The sequence below is a fragment of the Bubalus bubalis genome, chromosome 6 (genome assembly GCF_019923935.1).
Source record: "Bubalus bubalis isolate 160015118507 breed Murrah chromosome 6, NDDB_SH_1, whole genome shotgun sequence".
NCBI lineage: Eukaryota > Metazoa > Chordata > Mammalia > Artiodactyla > Bovidae > Bubalus > Bubalus bubalis.
Genome location: NC_059162.1, coordinates 56350702 through 56371928, shown reverse-complemented (window position 1 = coordinate 56371928; position 21227 = coordinate 56350702). Strand labels below are relative to the sequence as shown.

General features: G+C 40.4%; 2 long non-coding RNA genes across 4 annotated transcripts in view; one reads left to right on the top strand and one right to left on the bottom strand.

The window, feature by feature from the left end:
* Positions 1-427: 427 nt before the first annotated feature.
* Positions 428-10320, bottom strand: LOC123334069. The gene is made up of 3 exons (XR_006551825.1): positions 10194-10320; positions 1365-1445; positions 428-564 (listed from the first exon to the last, which is right to left on the bottom strand). It is a non-coding gene; the product is annotated as an uncharacterized LOC123334069 (long non-coding RNA).
* The window catches only part of LOC123465900, a 96502-nt gene continuing 84491 nt past the window's right edge, over positions 9217-21227 (top strand). For all 3 annotated transcript variants that reach the window (XR_006641205.1, XR_006641206.1, XR_006641204.1), the window contains exons 1-3: positions 9217-10417; positions 14673-14757; positions 20620-20692. This is a non-coding gene — a long non-coding RNA (uncharacterized LOC123465900). The remainder of the gene's footprint in view (positions 10418-14672; positions 14758-20619; positions 20693-21227) is intronic.

Genomic DNA, 21227 nt, shown 5'->3' with positions numbered 1-21227 from the left:
GTCTTTCAGCACAGAGTAAAGAGTTGGATGGCTAGCAGTTTTGCAGATTTTTTCCCCCTAATTATTTTAAGCTATTCAGCCTGGTATCCAAACTATTGATGCTGAGCCAAATTGCCAGCAGGGGAGAGATCTGTCCAATCCAGGAGCTAAATGAGTCACTGAGAGTCAATCTGTTTTTCCCTTGCTGCTGGGGTTTCCTCAGGCCCCCGGCCTCTCTGCTGAGGTCCCACACAGGGCCATAGGCTGGGCCTCAACAGCCTCCTAGCCTCCATCTCCTGCCTGGCTCACAGCAGCTGGGGATGCCGAGCTGGCCTTGAAAATCCAGGACCTCCATCACAGTGTAGCAGAGGCCTTGCTTTGGCAGAAAATGAAGACATCTCGACCTTGTTGTGTTTGTCACGCCAGTAGCAAGCATGTCGGATATCCAGAAAGGAAAAGGAGACCGAGAGACAGAATATGTCAGAGAGATGCCAAGCTAGCTCTCTGCTTCCTGTGGCCCAGTTCTGCCAGAGTGCTCTTCTTCCTAAGTGTCCAAATGGAATCCTCGGACACAGAATGTTTCAACTGGTGACCGAAAAAAACAAAACAAAATAAGAATAGAGGTGGAACCGAAGGGGTGTGTGGTTCTGCTGGGGGTGGTGGCGGGAAGGAGAGCCACTAGCCTAAGCCAGAGACTACAGGAAGGGTAGTAGCATGTGAGAATTGGGGAGAAGACTCAGTGCCTAAAAAACATTACTATTTTGTGTTCAATTGAGACATCTGATTTCTAACAGTATTTACTAAAAAGCGAAATCCTTGAATTCTTCCTAGTAGGGTCAGTATTCAATTGCACAGAAATATGCAGCCATTTAGGATTAAGATAACTGGTATTTCATGGTCAATGATTAAATTAGCTGACACAGCTCTATCCTGAACTTTGCAATCAGGACTGACATTTTTTGTGTGTTATGCATTGAGGACTTGGGTTATCTAAACTGGGTTGAGCCTTTACTCTTTGAAAGTCAAATGCCATCAAGGAGTCATGTTCTCTGCAAATGTAGACAGGAGTTAATGTGGAATTCAGAAAACAATCACAGAACATTCTATTGTATAAGCTGAACTACCCTAGGAGTGTTCAGGAATTAGAGAACTCAGGAGTTCCCTGAGAAATAAGGGGACAGAGAGTGAAAGAAAAGATTGATTGATTGATTTGCTATAATTTTCAGATAGAAGTATATCTGAGCCAAAAACCTTAAACCGAGTAAGTTGGTTTTTCTGTTTTGTTTCTGTTTTTTTCTCATTGTGAAGTCCCGGGGGATGGGGGACGGGAGCTTTGTTTGTGTTGGGGCAGTCAATTCTATTTCTGTAGTTCCAACAAAACTCACCTTTTTACATATTCATGTTGCTTTTTGATCTCCTTTTTCTCAGCTAGTAAGGTGACAAGGGCAGTTAGAGAAAAGAGATTTCTGAAACACAGAAAGATTTCTCACTGAAATCAGGCATGTACAATATTCGTGAATTGCTTTTCTTTTTTTTTTCCCTTCTGTCCCTCCTGTGATGGGGTCAATGGCTTCATTTAGGTATTGTAGTGGGTTTCTGGATTTCAGTGATCCAGGAAGTTCTGGGAAGCGCTCTCACCATCTTAGTCAAAAGTAATTAACTAAAAAATAAAGGCCCCTCTTTTTCTTCACATTTTGAACCACAGATCATCGACTAATACCAAGCACGAAACACCAGTTTTCAGATCATTAGTACAAAGCATCTTCCGCAGGAGGCAATAAAATGTTACTTTATATAACTCAGCTACAGTTACACTGCTTTCAGAAAGCAAGAATCTCCCTGAAAAGAAATTTACATGAAAACAGTCCCATTGTTTGAGAACTTATGCAAATAATGTGCAAAAGAGTTTGATAGTGATTTAAAAAAATTAAATCTTTATCACTGCCTGAGAAACTTGGTTACCTATAAAGTACTCCATTGCACTTATTTTTTTAATGTGTACAATATAGAGTTTTAAATTTTTAAAAAATTTTTTAAGCTTCAAACTTCTTCCTAAGCTTCAAAGTCTTCTATAATGACTGTCCTACAGAGAGTCTAGTGCTTTTTGGCTTAACATTTACGAGCATCACTCATTACTAGTTAAGAAAATTGAAGATAACAACCACAAAAAGTGACATAGCTCTGAGTATTTTGAACAACGTAAAATGTTTCTCCCTTGGGTGTAGCTTTTAGGGACCACATGGGGAGTCACACCCTTCAGTGCTCAATCAGCAGAAGATGAGACTCAATTCGTGTTGAGTGTCTCAATTCATGTTGATTGCCTCTCAACTCCCTGGTGTTAGGAATCTGGTTGGGTCCACTACTGCATGTCCAAACAATGGATTGCATGTGCCAGGAATCTGATTTCCGTAGAAGGACATGAAGGGGGTGGGTGAAGAATAGGATGTTGGACCAAATGTTGTGACATTTTCCTTTGATTTTTACTTTCTGTGAATTCTTTTGCATTTACTACCTAGGGTTTGTCTGGCTTTGGTTCCTTCAATTTCTTTTCCTTCTAATGCCCTGTGGAAAATGATCAAAGTATGGAATTTCTTCTGCCCCAGAGATTGGCATTTCTGCAGGCACAAATGAGATTGGTTTTCAGGCACCAGTGTCTGAACACCAAGAATTCCTTTAATGATCATGCCAGACAACATAGAGGTGGGAATCAGACACTTTGTTTCCAGTTCTGTAATTTACCAGCTTTGACATTTTGGAGGAGTCATTTTAATGTTGTTATGCCTCAGTTTCCTCTTCTGTAAACAGAATCATCATCATCATCATCATCCCATCTCATCAGTTAAAAAAAAATAATAAGCAAATGATCATTCATGTACCTTTAACATATGTATACATTCATACATACTTCTTTTTTACACAAGTACCATTACATCATATGTTATGTAAAGTATGAAATACACAAACATAGAAATTAAATAATGAAATTACAAAATAAACAGAAAGAAGTATTTTAATACTTTCTTGTCATCTTGCACAACTTGTGGAGTACATGACCCCACTTTGGAGAAGTAAAATACATATAACATGCTTAATGAAGCTGAATCCCCCTTAAACCAAGTTTCCTTGCCTACTTTATGATTATCCTCTCTATCTAAAGCTTTATTCTCTTTCTTATTCCTCCTCTATTTCCCTCAGGAGGAGGAGTGACAAAGAAAAGCAGGGATTGAAACAAATCAGGAAACTGCAGCATCCTCCCAGAAACAAAAGCCCCTCCATGTCTCCCATTTCTTTGTAGAGAAGGCTTTAGTATCCTAGACTTTCTCTGAGTTCCAAACAGCAGACTTAAGGAGTTACCAATTAGGGAAGTGAGAGAATGTGGAAACAAAGGAAAGACAGTTAAACAAGGTAGGTTGAATAATAGTTCAGCAAAAAAAGAGAGTCCTACTTCCTCCTCAAGGAATATACATAAATATCTGATGCATATATCTTTGAGCTGTTCTACAGAAATGAAACTCCCACCCAGGTGGAAGATGGTGACAACATGCTGAACATGTAAATCCCAGACTGGTTGGGACCAGAAAGTTGGTGATTAAGTTTCCTGAACACCCTGTTACCTCACCACCAAAGGATCAGAAGAAAGTCCTGCACTCTGTACCCCTCACCCCCACATTTGCCTCTATAAACTGTTCCCTGACTGCCACTGGGGAGTTCGGGTCTTTTGAGCATGAGCTTCCTACTCTCCTTGTCTTGTGCCCTGAAAATAAACGCTGTACTTTACTTCACCACAACCTGATGTCAATAGATTGACTTTGCTGTGTGGCAGGTGAGTGGATCCAAGTTTGGTTTGGTAACTTTAGAACACTGCCTTACATGAAGCAAAACTCACTATATACTATATATGATTTATTTTTATGCCCAAGGAAAAGTCCAACTGAAATGAAGAATTTTCAACCTCATATTGGCTTCTTTTTCTGACATGACTACCATTTTATGTATGTAGCAGAGAATGGCTGAGTTGTAAGTCAAAGCTCTTCCAACATAGAAGAATCTTTTTGCACAATCCTGGCCAATATTTTCTTCTACCAAGAGAAGAATTACACAATTATTTTCAACAACACCTTATTTCCAAGAACGATTGGTGACTTCTCCCCTTCAGAAGGGTACTGAAGACAGCACAGTTGCTTTCCCTGGTGTGAAGCTGGCATGATATTACCTCCTTGATAAATGAAAACTATATCATAAGGATCTGTCCAAATGGGAAAGAGAATGGGGAGGGGGGAGATTCAAAATTGGAAGAAAACAGAAATGTCTCTGTCTTTTCCCTAATTATCCTTTTACTATAATCAGCACTGTCCTTGACATTATTTATCATATGCAATTAGTAAGACACACTGATTTTGAAATTCATTGTTTTGGCATTGAGTGTAAGTCTAGAAATTTGTATAAGTATATTCTCTTATATTTTTTTCTATTTTCACACGCATTCTTTTGTTATTCCTAAGCATTGTTACATATATTGAGCATCCGCTCTAAGTCAGGTACTGTGCCAGGCATTATTTTGGGTATGAATTTGTCTTTTGAACAAAGAGAAGCAAATCATAGGATCTGATGGAAATAAATACTAAAGAGCCCAAATTCCCACTCAGGAACTTGGGATTTGCTGGGAATTTGATATGCAACACATGGTAACTGACCTTAAACTTAAATTAGTGAGCATCAGTCTTTCTCTTTGGAAATTCTTTTATTGCCTAGAGTGTAAAACTTTGGGAAAAAAAATCTTACAACAAAGTATTGAAAAAAAAAATCAGGGATCTAAAAGCAGAATGTGAATTTGGATTCACCTTCCAATTGACAAGAGCACACAGGAAGTATTTGTACTTCTGTTTGGGTTATTCTGGATTCACTGGGTAGCCAGGCTTAGAGATTTGCTTTGTGTTCAAACTTTTTGGTTGGCTTCATTCTTCTTGTCTCAGTGTAGACAGTGGTAATATTTAGTGTGCATATGCTTGTGTTGGGGCTTCCCTGGTGGCTCAGTTGGTAAAGAACAGGCCTGCAATGCAGGAGACCTGGGTTCGATCCCTGGATCAGGGAGGTTTTCTGGAGAAGGAAATGGCAAACCACTCCAGTATTTTTGCCTGAAAAATTCCACAGTCAGAGGAGCCTGGAGGACTACAGTCCATGGGGTCCCAAAGAGTTGGACATGACTGAGCGACTAAACTACCACCAAACACCATGCTTGGTTTAGGTATTTCTAGTTTCACCAATATCAGGTTCTCCTCTTATGTTTTGCACATAGAGAAGACCACATTTCCTGCAACTTAGGGGGATCTGCGACAAGTTCTAGCTAATGCATTGTAAACTGAAGCAGGATGGTGTCAGTTTTGAGTCAAGGCATAGAAAGGTGCCAATGAGACACCCCTTGTCTCTTCTTCCTTCTGCTGTGGATGCCTGGCTAGGTTGGTGTAACCTCCTTCAACGTGGTCCCTGAATAACCATATGAGTAGTTTCCCACTAACTTGTGATGAATATAAAATGGAACAAAAAGATAAAAGTTAGTCTTGATAATCCACTGGGAGTTCAGGGCTAATTTTGTTACCTCAGAATAACCTATTCTATCCTGAGAGTTATAGGGTTTTAGGTTTTGGGGAGTTTTTGGAAGAAGAGGGGATACTTGGATCTTTCTCCAAAGATGTTCTACTCTGAGAAACTGTAAAAAAAGTTCCAAGATTTGAAGACATCAGGTGACTGAAGTGAGAGTGACTTACTAAAACATCAAGGAAAAGGACTTAAATATCTGGAATAAAGATAAATGTCTTGACCAAGTTTGTATCATCAGAACCGCATTGTGGTTCTTCAAGAGATTTATCCATGGAATTTGAATTGTGACAAGAATTTTCCTTTTTAAAGAATGGTGAAGGTGTCCATTCAGGCTTTTAAAAGTGAGGGATTTTTTAAAAGTGAGGTGCTTTTCCATATGAGGTTTTTAAGATTTTACAAAATGAAGAGTTTGTACCATGAAAATTTCTAGGAATAATGACCACTTAGGTCTCTGAGAAAGACATTCAGAAGAAAGAACCACAAATGGAAGCAAACAGAACTTGTCACAAGCGGGTCCCAAGGGAAGAATAACATTTAGGGCAAGAGCTCTCATTAAGAGTATATTGAAAATCTCCTAGTATAACATTTTTCTTCATAGAGCTAATATGCCGTTACACAAGGTGAAATAATCATCTTCAAGTGCTAATGAAGAGACTTCATGCAATAAAACCCCTATGAGCAGAGTCTGTAATAAATATTCTGAGTTTGAAAGATAGTGACATTTCTTAGACCCCTAAAGGCCTGGGAGCAGCAGTAACATGGCAGAATCTCAAGCTGACTTGTTGATCTGTGAGGCTCTTTTAAATGTACTTTTAAGGCTGCTTTCTCCCTAATCCTAAACACTTGACCTTTCAGTCTGATATTCTTCTGTATTATTAGATTAGATGATTAGTTATTAAATATACTGTCTCCAGTAAATAGGTAATTGTATAATGCAATGGCCTTCAGCTTTTCCAGGCCATGTTCCCATGACATTTATAGTTAGAACACTAAGTCTTTTTGTAGTGGGAATGTTTAACCCTTTCTGTGGGTAGCAGAATGTACAGGATCTCGCATTCCTGTGGACTGAATGAAGGGCAGTCAAAAAATGTACAGCTTCACGTTTTTGAGAGCCGTAGGACTCAAAGATCACAGAATTCTTATACATTTATGTCCGCATAATAACACTAAAAAAAAAAGTACATAAGCCAACAATTTCCCTGTGATATGCTAGGTGTGAAGGACATGATGTAGTTAATTACCAGGCTTTAGGTTGGCTGCTTGAGAAAAGTTTATAGCTCTGTTCGGCAATCAAAATCACACAGGTGGAGAAGTTTTAAATGTCTCTATTGGTTTTTGGCAAATTTTGCTTGCTGAGAAAGAGTGGTGATAGAGGAGGAAGAATAGTGGGGAAGACAGGATCTAGCAGGTTTTGGTCCCTTATTACATGCCAAACTACATTCACAGACTTATTTAACCATCCTGGAAACGGAAACAAGTTTGTATTATTAGTTCTCATTTTGCAATTCAGGAATGTAAGGCTCAGAAAAGTTAAACTAGCTCAAGATCAAACACGGAGTAGTTGAATTGGAATTTGAACTTGGATCTGTTTAATTTCAAAGTTCCTGTACTCTCTTATATTGAGAGTACAGGAAAATATTCCTGTAGGAATATTTTATTTTTCCTTTCCTCAATATTCCTTTTATTGAGTGCTTACTATGTGTAGATGTGATGTTACTTCTGTTAAGAAAGCAGGGGGAGGGAGGAGCGGAAATGGTCAGGAAAATCTAAGTATCAGTGATTCACCTGATGTCTTTTTAATTGTGTTTTTATTGTGTTCCTAGCAGAACACTATGAAGAATACAAGAGATGTATGCAGACACAGTTACAGACCCTCCAATTGGAAGTCAAACTTGATTTGAGAAGGCAAAGCAACACATATAAAACAATTTTTAAATTGGGTCCTATGAATGACAGTTCAATCTCTGCCTTAGGAAGATCCCCTGAAGAAGGAAATGGCAACCCACTCCAGTGTTCTTGCCTGGAGAATTCCATGGACAGAGGACCCTGGTGGGTTACAGCCCATGGGCTCCAAAGAGTCGGACATGACTAAGTGACTGAGCACACACACAATGATAAGTCTCAAAGTTCACCAAGATTGAGATAAGTATATGTGCTGATGATTACTGGAACCCAAGGGCCTATGATCTCATAATGTAGCCAAGATTTGGATAAAAAGGACTCTTCAGGTGTGAAGTGTCAATGATGTGAGCCCAGGCTTGGTATTCATGTTGCAGAGGGGACATGAGCCTGGTGGAGGAGGAGAAGGTCTGATCACTTTCCTCTCCCTCTCCGACCTCCAGAGCACTGGGGCTCCTCTCATAATACTTGAACCACACTGAAGTTATTGACCACACACACTGCGTACATATCCATCCACATTTTCACATGAGCTCCTTGAGAATAGGGATATTTATTATCTATCTTCTTTTCCCCAATGCTTAAAGCAGTGCATGGTGCCCACAGATGCTCAGTAAACACTTGTGAAATGGATGGATGGAAAGTGGTTGCTGGATGAAAGGTGGAATGATAGTAGGTAAAAGCTAGAGCCAGATTGGCAGAGAGGAAAAAAAAAAAGGTAAAAAAGATCTTGATTAAGTTAATGAGAAAATTGCAGTATTTCTGAAGGGGTTAGAATGGTGAGAAACAAGAAAAACCAAGGCAATTAAGAGTCTGGAGCAGTAAAATTGAGAAAGGGGAAAATGAAGAATTAGAAGTCAAGGAGCAGTGAGCAACAATGGGCTTTGGTTAGAAGTCTGATGAAGAGACAAGAGAAGGCAGGGATCCTACAGGAGGAAATGTGGGATGCAGGAGAATGATCTTGTTTTAGGTAATAGCGAGCTACTTTTAGACTCGCTGTATTGCAGATTTTAAACATAAATAACTATATTGAATTTAGGGTGATTTTGGGTATTTGGACATGTTAGTATATATGACAAGACTGTAGGGGTATGGATGAGGATGGATGCATAGGTTCAAGCCTCTACCTGTTGGAGGAGGAGTCCAAATATGTCTGGGGGTGAATGATTGCCTTGTAAGCTCCCAGAGATTACAGTTTCTGCCTGGGAGCCACAGGCAGGATTTGAGGAATGAAGCGATCCACTTGATTTAGTTCACCATGAGATCTCCTAAGGCCTTGATGTGTGATTTCAGTCTCTGATTAATCAAATTAAATTCATTTTTTTGAAGCCTTTTGAACTGGTGGTTAGTGATCTGCAGACATTCTGATCGGCTCCCAGTGCATCGATTCCTATCCTGGTTGGTGGGACCTGCTTCCTCTATATCAATGGGGTAGGGGCAGAGGAAGGTACACACACACACACACACACGATGTTCACACATCACCAGAGGATTCTGTGTACTCAGCACACGGCCAAAACATTGGTTAGTGTTCTTATCATACCACATCACACCTGTCTACAGACAAGGAATACAAACCACAAGACACTTGACTCTACTAACATCAGGAGCCAAGCCCAAACCATGACTCAGAACTTGAGACTTTAGTAACTTCTCCTGGTCATGAAGGCATTCCTTTTTTTTTTTTTTTAAGGGATGATTGATGTATAACGTGATATTAGTTTCAGGTGTGTACAACATGATGCTTTGACAGTTGTATATATTATGAAATGATCACTACAATAAGTCTAGTTAACATCTGTCACCATATTTAGTTATAAAAATTTTGTTTTCTGGGATGAGAACTTTTAAGACCTACTCTTTTAGCAACTTTCAAATATTTAATGCAGTGCTATTAACCACAGTCAGCATGCTGTACTTTACATGCCCCAGGGCAGCCCTTCTTCGAATTTGAAACAAACTCATAAATAAAGAACCCCCTCCCTACCAATACCTTGAAACAATGTGGTGGACAGAGAGCTCTGTATTTCATAGGAGATGCCTGCAGAGATTGCAGTAAGTTTCCAAAAATAAAAGAACAAACAGTTCCCCTTGCACTTATTTGTTATGATAGCTACAGGACCAAAAAGAAACTCATACCATCCTGGGGGGACAGAATGCACAAGGATTTGATTTTGCTCATTTTCATAAACATCATGGAGCATCGTTGGCTCTGAATCCTACAGAGTCGTCTTGGCATATTTATAGGACTCAGACCCACATCGGTGCATCAGGAAGGTTTCAGGTTTGGAGAACAGGTTTCCCTACTGACAAATAGCATAATTAGGCATAATGTCTTAAGTGAACATATTAGCTTGGGCTTTTAACAGTGTGCAAGCCTTGGCTTCCGCAATAACCACCTAATCTTGTGTGGGAGCCATCCCAGGCTTCACTTGAACACAGGCGCTATGCGTACACCTGCAGACAAAGCTGGGAATGGGTTTATTTATATTGTCCTTGTTAGTCATGCAGCCTGTGTGCAAACAAAACAACATTATTCTTATCTCCTCAGCAAGTTTAATTCATTAACAATTAAAAGTTAGTGCAGAAAGAGGGCCAGGCCTGGGGAGAGGTTCATCCTAGCACAGCAGCCCTGGTCAGAGATTTGCAGGGGCAACTCTCACAGATAACAGCACCGTGATGTTTGCTGAATTGTTTTTCATATAGACTTTACTCACGGAAGGATGATCTTGCTGTAACTTAATAAGATAATGTCGCCAACAATCTCTTCAAAAAATACCCTGTTGAAACTTGCTGTCCTCGGGCTCTTGCCAGAGCCCATTCCTGCCTCCTGCCTGCTGTCTGGCTTGTTTTTAGCAGTGGTTGCCTCTGGGCCGGGTTTGTGTTCTTGAAGAACTCAGTTCAGGATGGTCCTAGCAGCTGATGGAAGCCTCCAGAGCAAGTGAGTTCAATTTAAAACAGGGGTGGGCTTGAGCACATGCTCTATCATCTGAAGGGCAGGGAACTTCAGAACTCCAAACCTGGACTCTTCTATCATAAGTCAAATTCAAGGCCAGGTGTCATAATTGGGGAAACTGTGGGATAAAGGAGGGGCTGGGGAAGGGGACATGGGAACCGTTTGTTATTTCTGCTCAGGTTTTCTGTAAACCTGAACCAGCTATATGAAATTAAGTCCACTATTAAAAACAAACCAGGAGTCAGGCTCACCCATGGTTCTGGGCTGTGAGAGGCCAAGATTGATTTGAAAAGGATTTTTCTTCCTCACTATAGGTGCTAGAACAGGAAGAAGCCCAGAGATTCGCAGGGCTACACCCAGGACAGAGAATTAGCAATAAAAAATGCCCTCTCCTCTGAGTTTTGGAGGCCTCCATGGGTAGGATGGAAAGTTAGACTTTACCCGGCTGAGAGGGGTGACTGGGCTTAGTGCCACTTGAGTTTTGCCTGACCTTGGAGCAAACAATATATGCATTTATCTGTTTGGTATTGCATAGGTGGATTTGACACTTGATTAAATGTTTTAGTTTTCAACTGCTTAGCTTTATATAGGTCAGCCTTTGTGCTGGAGAAAGAATTTGTACTAAAAACAATAAACATCTTTGGAAATAGGTTGGATCTAAAATAAGTTAGGTTAATATTGCAATATTATGTCTTAGGCTAAAGGGGACTTCAGTCATCATCTGGTGCAAACCTTGTCTGCTCTTAAATGGGCATGAAAGAGTTAAATAATAAAGCCCCAGCTGGGAGGGTAGTGGAACTTTTAATCCCAGCTGCTGCCCCTGGGGGTGAGAGGAGGAGATATTTGATAGTCCAAAGCAGAAAGTAAATATAGAGTAAATTACTTCCATGTAATTGGGGAGATTATTTCAAGTAGATTGCAACTTGGAAATGGATTGCTTCTTTTCAAAACCAAGGGTGACTTGTATATCTCCCATGGTGGCTTCAAGGTAGCACTGAAGGAGAGCACAATTCTCAGTTTTCAAGGGCAACTATAACTAGTATATTTTATAAAGTCAAAACAACACATCTTGGATCCTCGCATTACTCAGATCTGTGCAGTAGTTAAGAGGAACAGAAATATAGACACATATAGAAAAGTGGCCAACAGTAATATACCACCTTAAAAATCTGAACTATGAGTCTTACACAGAAAACAGAAAACTCTTTGCAATTAATATAATTGCCCTCGTTTAAGGAAATGGTCAATTTGACCTGAAATGGTGTGGAAAACCATGGGAGGGAATCTGTAGAGACACCTAAAAGAACTATTATACATTTTTTCATACGTTGAGGCCAGTTTTCCTAGTAGTTTCCATGCTTTGGTTCCAGTGCTCTTTCTTGAAGCCAATATGAATAGGCTCTAATTTTGTGTCCACGCAATAGTCTTTCCCATTTTTGTCTCCTCTTCTTAAGTATGTAGGCTCTAGAATCAGAGAAACCTTGTTGAGACTCAAGGCTGCCTTCATCTATCACCTGAGTTTGGGCAAATTGCCTGGCCTTTCTCAGCCTTTTCTTATTTGTAAGGGGGATAATACTGATATTTGCTTCACAGGCAAAATGTTGTGAGGATCTAACAAGAAAATTCATGTGAAGTGCTTGTCACCTAGTTCCTTTTATGATTATGATGATAACCCTGTATAATAAATTATTTCTCATATGACATCCTATTTAGCTTACTCACCATTCAATTTTTCTTTAACTTATTCAGTGTGTAGCATTCAGAATTGAACAAAATGCTCCAGATATGGGCTTATATCAAGAGTACAAACCAGATGACCATCTTCTTCATTTTAGGTTCCATACTTCTGTTGAATTATAATTGGTTATAACCAATTAGAGTATTAATGTTTTTGTTTATGTTTTATCTTTTTTGTGGAGAGAGAGTCTGGCTACCCCAAACTGCCTAGTAAACCCTCTCCTTTGCTGTTGTACTTCGGTAGCTTTAGACCCTGGTGCAGGACCTCACATTTCTTTCATTACATGTGATCTATTATATGTTAGTTCCTTTAAATCTGTGCAATCCATTTTTTTATTCATTCATTTATTATTGAAACTTTAAAAAATATATTTATCAGGGACCGGGCTCAGTACCAGTTTTTTGCCCTACTCTGTTATTTTTAAATTCATTGGAGTTTTAGTAGAGCACAGTTTTTATGTCTTCAGGCAAACTGTTGCATAACATGCTTGGCTAAGTGCTAGGGCACAGGCCTAAGGTATGTCTTAGAAACTCTCCTCAGGCTGACTGATGCTGTTAGGGTGCTGTAGTTTAACCATTATGAATCCATCTTACTGTGGTATCATTTGGTATAAATTACATTTCAACTTGACCAGCAGGAAATCTCGAGACCCTCTCAGAATTTTTGCTCAAGTCCAGATTCACTAGATCCGCCTAGTAGACTAATTCAATACTCTTATCAAGATAAAAAGATTAATCTGATGTGATTTCTAAGTGAAATTAGTCTGGCTTGTATTCAAAAAGGGCTCAGAGGACATATTTTCACAACACATTCTAACATTTTGAAGAATGTAAATAAAATAGATCATAGTACCTAAAACATATGACAGCTATGTGTTTCAGATGCTCATCCTCACCAGCATAGAAAGTCGAGGATGTTAGTGAGAGAATTGGGCAGATAAACTAGGTTAAAAAAAATCCACCCTCAGATACTGCCCTTACCTCGGTTGTAGAGCACTTGCTTTATATTTACTAAGTTTTTTATATGTATTTCTCCCCTTTTGAGCTCTTATGGTCAGGGCCCTGCTTTTACTTCTCTCTTGTAATTTCTATTACAGTGTATGACACAACATATGCTATGCTATGCTAAGTCACTTCAGTCGTGTCCGACTCTGTATGACCCCATAGACGGCAGCCCTCCAGGCTCCCCCGTCCCTTGGATTCTCCAGGCAAGAACACTGGAGTGGGTTGCCATTTCCTTCTCCAATGTATGAAAGTGAAAAGTGAAAGTGAAGTCGCTCAGTCATGTCCGACTCTTAGCGACCCCATGGACTGCAGCCTACCAGGCTCCTCCATCCATGGGATTTTCCAGGCAAGAGTACTGGAGTGGGGTGCCATTGCCTTCTCTGTGATACAACATAGGTGATCCTTAATTCTTTTAAAATCGATATACTCAAGGTTTATTTGTAAACCTAATGCCCAGCCAATTACATGACATGGCAAACAAAGAAGAGTTCTATAGGTCCTAGGGCATTCCTAGAAACTTTTAGAGGCTTAGGAGACATGCTCCTTACATTCTATGAAACTGTCAAATGACTAGCAACTGAGTACAATGAGTGAGAAGTAGTGAAATGGCACCCTCTAAATATGGGGAACTTGGTGGTCATTTTTATTTTTTGTCATTACTAGGATTTGGGAATTCTAGGGGAAAAATTGCATGTTAAAAAATAATTTCCCCAGATCAGAAGGGGAAAGTGATTTTTTTAACATGCAAGAGAGGAGCAACTAAAATAAAAAAATGTTGGTTAGATGAATAAATAGTGCTTTTGAAAGTGCACCTTACACTGTGAAACCTTTCATAAATGGACAGATGATGCAAATGATGGCTTACTAGGCTCAGAAATTGAAATAAGAGTCTTGTCTTAATGTTCCACATACACATTTTCCCTTTGAATAATGTATTTGTTTCAATGGGAAAAGTATTGGGACACTGAATACTTTTTAAAAGATAAATCAAAATGTGCTTGCCCATTTTTTATTACTGCCTGCTTCATTTGACCTTCTGCCTTTTGTTGGTAAACATATATATGTGTACTTAATATTGTTGTTCTAGTTACCCTCTTACTTTCCCATCTTAACCAACTTCAGTCTGCTATTCTGATTTGACTTAGACTTTCCAGTTCTTAGACTGTCAGGATTTCAAAGATGCGTTTTTATAAATCAGTTTCTTTGAAAGCACTTGAACCAGAAGTCAAATGGCATGACATAACCAACAGTTTTTCAATGAAGAAATGAAAATTCTCAATAATGACAAATAAGGAACCTAACCTATTGACACCAATTTGGTTACACTGTATTGATTTCTATAAAAATATTATAAAAGAGAGTGCTACACATATTCTACTGATCAAATTATAAGTATACTTAGCAAAGAAAGAAATAGTGCCAGATACAAGAGTTTGTCTTAGCATGTCACCTACTATTAGTTATCCCTCACTGATTCAAGTATTTTCCTGGATTCAAGTGGGTCAGGCTGTCAAGGTGGAACCCCGAGGCTGCATGTGGCTGTGGATACAGAATTGAGTGGGCATGATCTGGAGATACAGCAGGTGAGTTCAGTATATCAAGAGCAGGAAAAATGGCCCTACAACTTCCTCAGCGATCATGATTACCAGGGTATAAAAACAATTCCAAAAGTTCTTGTAAGTGTCTCAGTTTCTTACTCAGAGCCTCAGGATCTTTTTTTTTATAATTTTTTTATTATTATTCTAAATATATTTTTTGCTTTACAATATTGTATTGGTTTTGCCATACATCAACATGAATCCGCCACAGGTGTACACGTGTTCCCCATTCTGAACCCCCCTCACCTCCATCCCCGTACCATCCCTCTGGGTCATCCCAGGGCACCAGCCCCAAGCTTCCTGTATCCTGCATTGAACTTGGACTGGCGATTCGTTTCTTATATGATATTATGCATGTTTTAATGCCATTCTCCCAGATCATCCCCCCTCCTCCCTCTCCCACAGAGTCCAAAAGACTGTTCTATACATCTGTGTCTCTTTTGCTGTCTCGCATAGAGGGTTATCATTACCCTCTTTCTAAATTCCATATATATGCGTTAGTATACTGTATTGGTGTTTTTCTTTCTGGCTTACTTCACTCTGTATAATAGGCTCCAGTTTCATCCACCTCATTAGAACCGATTCAAATGTATTCTTTTTAATGGCTGAGTAATACTCCATTGTGTATATGTACCACAGCTTTCTTATCCATTCATCTGCTGATGGACATCTAGGTTGCTTCCATGTCCTGGCTATTATAAACAGTGCTGCGATGAACATTGGGGTACACGCGTCTCTTTCAATTCTGGTTTCCTCGGTGTGTATGCCCAGCAGTGGGATTGCTGGGTTGTATGGCAGTTCTATTTCCAGTTTTTTGAGAAATCTCCACACTGTTCTCCATAGTGGCTGTACTAGTTTGCATTCCCACCAACAGTGTAAGAAGGTTCCCTTTTCTCCACATCTTCTCCAGCATTTATTGCTTGTAGACTTTTGGATCACAGATACATTATAGAGTTGTTTTTTTGGCTGTTTCACCTATTCATGTGTACACTAATGAAAGTGGGTGGTGGGTTGGGCGGACTGGATGAATCTTCTCAGGTCCTTCATTCCACCTGAGCTACATGTGCCAGGAAGAGCCCCTTATAAGCTAAGTCAGCTTTGCTTGTATATATATTTTTGCTTTACATATGACAGCTTTGCACAGCTCAATGGGGACTTGACACTGTCATACACGTAGCTCTCATCCTTCTGTGCAGCTGGCAAATTCAGAATTTCTAGACTTAGGTGTTTAGGATGCCAATCTGAAAGAAGGAATGGGGCTTTGTTTTGAGACTGCTTTGCCCGGCAAGCGCAAAATTTTTACTTAACTTGAATGCTTACTGTGGCATATTTTAGAGGTGGGCAGGTAGAGATACTAAAGAGGAATGCTAAGGAAACCCCAGGTCACCCCTAGATTCTTCTCATGGAACCCAGATTTAGTAAATACCACAAAGCCTTCACGCCTTCTTAGTGTTGTAAGAAGCATGGCTTTTATTTATTTATTTTTTTTTGAGAGTCTGAATCCACTCCAGGTAAGTGTTTTTCAAAGTGTTGTCCTAGTGAACTGGAATATCAGGGGTGGTAGTGATGGTGGTGGTGGGGAGGGTTTCCAGGAAGGGAGAGTCTGCATTTTTAATAAGCATCTTAGAGCTTAATCCTGAGTAAAGTTTGGAATTATCATCTATGAAAAGATTCACAAGATCTCTTGTTGCTCTGATGTATGGAATTTCTTCATTTTCGCACATTTTTCAGCTTTTGGTTTTGATTATCTCTTTATAGTTTCTTGGGATAGGAATGCCTCTCCTGGATTATTTTCCTCACTGGGTCTAGGACATCTTCTGCATCTTTCTGAATGAGTTGTACTGTCAGAGTCCCTAGAAACCTTTCATGGTCCATCTAAGAAGGAGATGACCTGCATTTATAGCACACCGTATAGGCAGTGATGGGATTTCCAGGTGGTGGTAGTGGTAAAGAATGCATCTGCCAATGCAGGAGACATAAAGAGATATGGGTTTGATCCCTGAGTTGGGAAGTTCCCCTGGAGGAGGTAGTGGCAACCCACTCCACTATTCTTGCCTGGAGAATCCCTTGGACAGAGGAGGCTGGTGGGCTACAGTCTATAGGATCGCAAAGATTTGGACATGACTGAAGCGACTTCACATGCACACACGCATAGTCAGTGACCTTGGGCAACAAGAAAAGCATAATGTCAATAATATTTTGGGAGGGAAATAGTACTAATACCATATAGTTGAATAATCTACAATTCACAGTTAAGTTCAATTAAATTGCATGAATTCATAAATTACATAATCTCATCAATTCTCACAACTTGATGTGAAGCTAGGTACTGTTACTCCTGTTTTACAGATTAAAAAATTGAGGATGGCTCTCTACTCCTATCCTGCAAGTAGGTTCATCAGTATCATTTTTCTAGAGAAGAGACTTGTGGACATGGGATGGGGGAAAGGAAAAGATGGGATGAATTGAGGGAATAGGATTGACATATATACACTGCTGCTGCTGCTAAGTCGTGTCTGACTCTGTGCGACTCCAGAGATGGCGGACCACAAGGTTCCCCTGTACCTGGGATTCTCCAGGCAAGAACACTGGAGTGGGTTGCCATTTCCTTCTCCAATGCATGAAAGTGTAAAGTGAAAGTAAAGTCGCTCAGTTGTGTCCGACTCTTAGCAATCCCGTGGACTGCAGCCTACCAGGCTCCTTCATCCATGGGATTTTCCAGGCAAGAGTACTGGAGTGGATTGCCATTGCCTTCTCCCATATATACACTACCATGTGTTAAAGAGATAGCTTGTGGGAACCCGCTGTAAAGCACAGGAAGCTCAGCTTGGTGCTCTGTGATGACCTAGTGCGGTGGAATGGTGCTAGTGGCAGGGAGGCTCAGGAGGGAGGGGATATATGTATACGCACAGCTGATTAACATTGTTGTACAACAGAAACTAACACAGCATTGTAAAGCAATTATCCTCCAATTAAAAAAAATCATAATAAAAGAAAAAAAATAAATTGAGAAGACAAGGCCCCACCATAGGTCAGCAGACTTGTCTATGGAAGAATGGGACCTGGAGTCAGGGTCTTCCCACAAATGGCCCTTGGATGCTGACACATGCCATACGATGGCCTCTTGAGTGGCTTTGGTGCGCATACATTGTAAGCTGATGCTGAGAACAAAGAGGTTCTGTCAGACCACTCAGTTTCTGATGTTTGTAATTTTGGTGGGGAAAACCTCCATTTAATTGCCATGGATATCCACTTGTTGAATGATGATTTTGTCTTGGGAAAGACGTTTCTGAGTTGGTCTAGCCTTCCCCATCAGTGTTACCTGAGGCCTCACTATGTTTGAAACAGCTCTCACCCTTACGTAATTTGCCATTATATTACTCCAGGGAAGTCATGAATTAAGAATTCCGAAAACCTTTCTCCTCATATCTGATTATGCTGTACTTATAGACACATCTAGTCACAGGCTTTTTAGACGTTTCCATTGCTTTATTTGGGGCTTCCCTGGTGGTTCAGAGGTTAAAGCGTCTGCCTGCAATGTGGGAGACCTGGGTTTGATCCCTGGGTTGGGAAGATCCCCTGGAGAAGGAAATGACAACCCACTCCAGTATTCTTGCCAGGAGAATCCCATGAATGGAAAAGCCTGGTGGGCTACAGTCCAGGGGGTCGCAGAGAGTCGGACACGACTGAGTGACTTCACTTTCACTTTCACTTTGAGGTGGCGCTAGTGGTAAAGAACTTGCGTGCCAATGCTGGAGACGTAAGAGACACGGGTTCAATCCCTGGGTTTGGAAGATCCCTTGGAGGGGGGCATGGCAACCCACTCCAGTATTCTTTCCTGGAAAATCCCATGGACATAGGAGTCTGGTGGGCTACAGTCCATAGGACCACAAAGATACGACTTTGTGACTTAGCATGCACATTGCTTTATTTTGATCATCTTGATTTAATTCCTTCATTAAAGTCATCAAATTAAAGAAGAAAAAGATATCTTCTAGGCTCCTGCTAGATATCCCTGAAGACAGGAGCAGTAGAGGGTCCAGCTAGCTTCTGCTGTGACCTTCTGAGATGGAGACACACTGTTAGGGCCTGCAGCCCCTAAGAACTGGATTCCTCTCATTGTCACACAATTCTTTATGTTGGGCTGAGACTTTCCCACTTTACCTTCCACACTCTGCTCCTTGTTCTGATCTCTTAGTAGAGACGTCTTGTCCCTTGTTTTCATGTGAGAGTTTTTCAAACACAGGAGCCAGTCATCATGTAGGTCCAGAGTCAGATGATTCAGAGTTATTAGGGCTGAATTGCGTGTCCCTAAAGTTCACACATTGATGTCCTGACTCCGAGAGATGGTGATGGATGGAGAAGCCGGGCGTGCTGCAGTCCTTGGGGATGCAGAGTCGGACACGGCTTAGCGACTGAACAGCCTAACACTTCGGAATGTGACTGTACTTTTAGATGAAGTCTTGAAAGAGGTAATAAATTAAAATGAGGTTATTAGGATAGACCCTATTCCAATATAGCTGATGTCTTGATAGAAAAAATTAGGATAGCAAGATCTAGAAAGACAGAAAGGAGACCAGGTGAAGGTCCAGGGAGAAGATGGCCATGTATAAGCTAAGGAGATAGGCCCCAGAAGAAACCAACCTGCCAGCATCTTGGCTAAGACTTCTAACCTCCAGGACTGTGAGAAAATAAATGTTGTGTAAGTCACCCAGTCTATCGTATCTTGTGGCAACCTGAGCAGACTAAGGCAGGAGTCAAATATATATGGAGCTGGAGCCAAGGAGATAGGTTAGATCATCTAGACAAACGTGTAGGGAGAGAGTGTAAGAGAACCAAGGAGTAAAAACCTTGCAGAGTAGTTACTGAGAGAAGAATTGTGAGAGGACAGTGAGAGAAGACAAGGGAAGAAAGGGTCCTTTGCTTCTTTTATATTGGGTTCTAAATTCCTTAACCTTGTGCCCACTTTTGTCAAAATTGTCTTTAGTGTTTAAAGACTCTCTTCTTTCCTTGTCCCCAAGCACCAGATTAAGAAGGTGTGGTTTTTAAATCTGAATGATTTTCATCACAACATTCAAAAAGTCATTGAATTAGGGGTTCATTCTCAGAAGCTACTTGGGGAATTTTTCGAAGTACACGTTTCTTTGACACAGCCTATGAAATTCAATTTCAGTGTAGTTTCATAGTGAGATACTAAAATATTTTATGAAGACAAACAAATAAACAAAACCTCAAGCCCCAAGTAACTCCCATGTGCTTCTGATGTGCCTACTGATTGACATACACTAATCCAGATGAAAGTAAAAATGAATTTCCCTAACATACGTGGAAATAATGCCAGACCATTGTAGATTTCAAACATCATGGAAAATTAAAAACTTCCCCTTTTTTGGAAGGATGTTTTATGAATCCAGTATATATAGCCTAAGTTTCCTATTCTTATTAGCTTATCACTTTCAGACTAATGTTGAAAATGATCATTGTCTGATGGCCTTTGGGGATGTTTATGTTCCTTTTCCCAGCAATGGGTTCCCTTGGCCAGCCGGCACTGTTCTTTTTCCATATTTCAGGATCTCAGTTTGAAACAAGCTATGAAAGCTTACAACAGTCAATCATATTGACCATCACATTATTCTTTGTGACTTGGGAGAATACTCCTGTTACCTCAAGTGCTCTATCTGCTGAGAATTAGGAACCATTTCTATGTAATAAAGAACCATCGATCACCGGGAAGTATACTCTTCCTTCTTGTGGAAGAAAACTTATGACATTGAACTTGATAAGAGCCATCATTTTCACAAGCTCAAATGAAACACATCTTCTTTGTCTCCCCTCCCACCTCTGCAGGTTCAAGTATGCAGAGTAGACCAAACCGGAAAGAAGGCATCACTTTAAACTGAAACAAATCAGGGCTAACCAGGTAATCAACTTCTGTATAAAAACAATGAATTGTGCTACTCTAACTTAGCTGTTTCAAAGAAACTCCAATGTGCTCTTTATTCATTTCTGGATTGTTTCAAACCAGTGTCCAGTAGGGTCTTGAAAATAACCAGAATAGCTAGACTCTGTTACTTTAGTTCAGGTATTTAGGAATATTAAGTTCTGAGTAGGTTGATGAAAGTGAAAGTGAAGTTGCTCAGTCGTGTCTGACTCTTTGTGACCCCATGGACTGTAGCCTAACAGGCTTCTCAGTCCATGGGATTTTCCAGGCAAGAATACTGGAGTGGGTTGCTATCTCCTTCTCCAGTGGATCTTCCTGACCCAGGGATCGAACCTGGGTCTCCGGCATTGTAGGCAGACGCTTTACTGTCTGAGCTACCAGGGATTGCAAGGTAGGTTGGTAGAGCTGACTATAAAGGATGCTTAAAACATCACAGTGGGACTGTAGGGGGGAGCCTGTCCTGAAATTTGCCAGGTCTGCCTGGTGGATACTGACTTGACTGGTTCCTCTGATT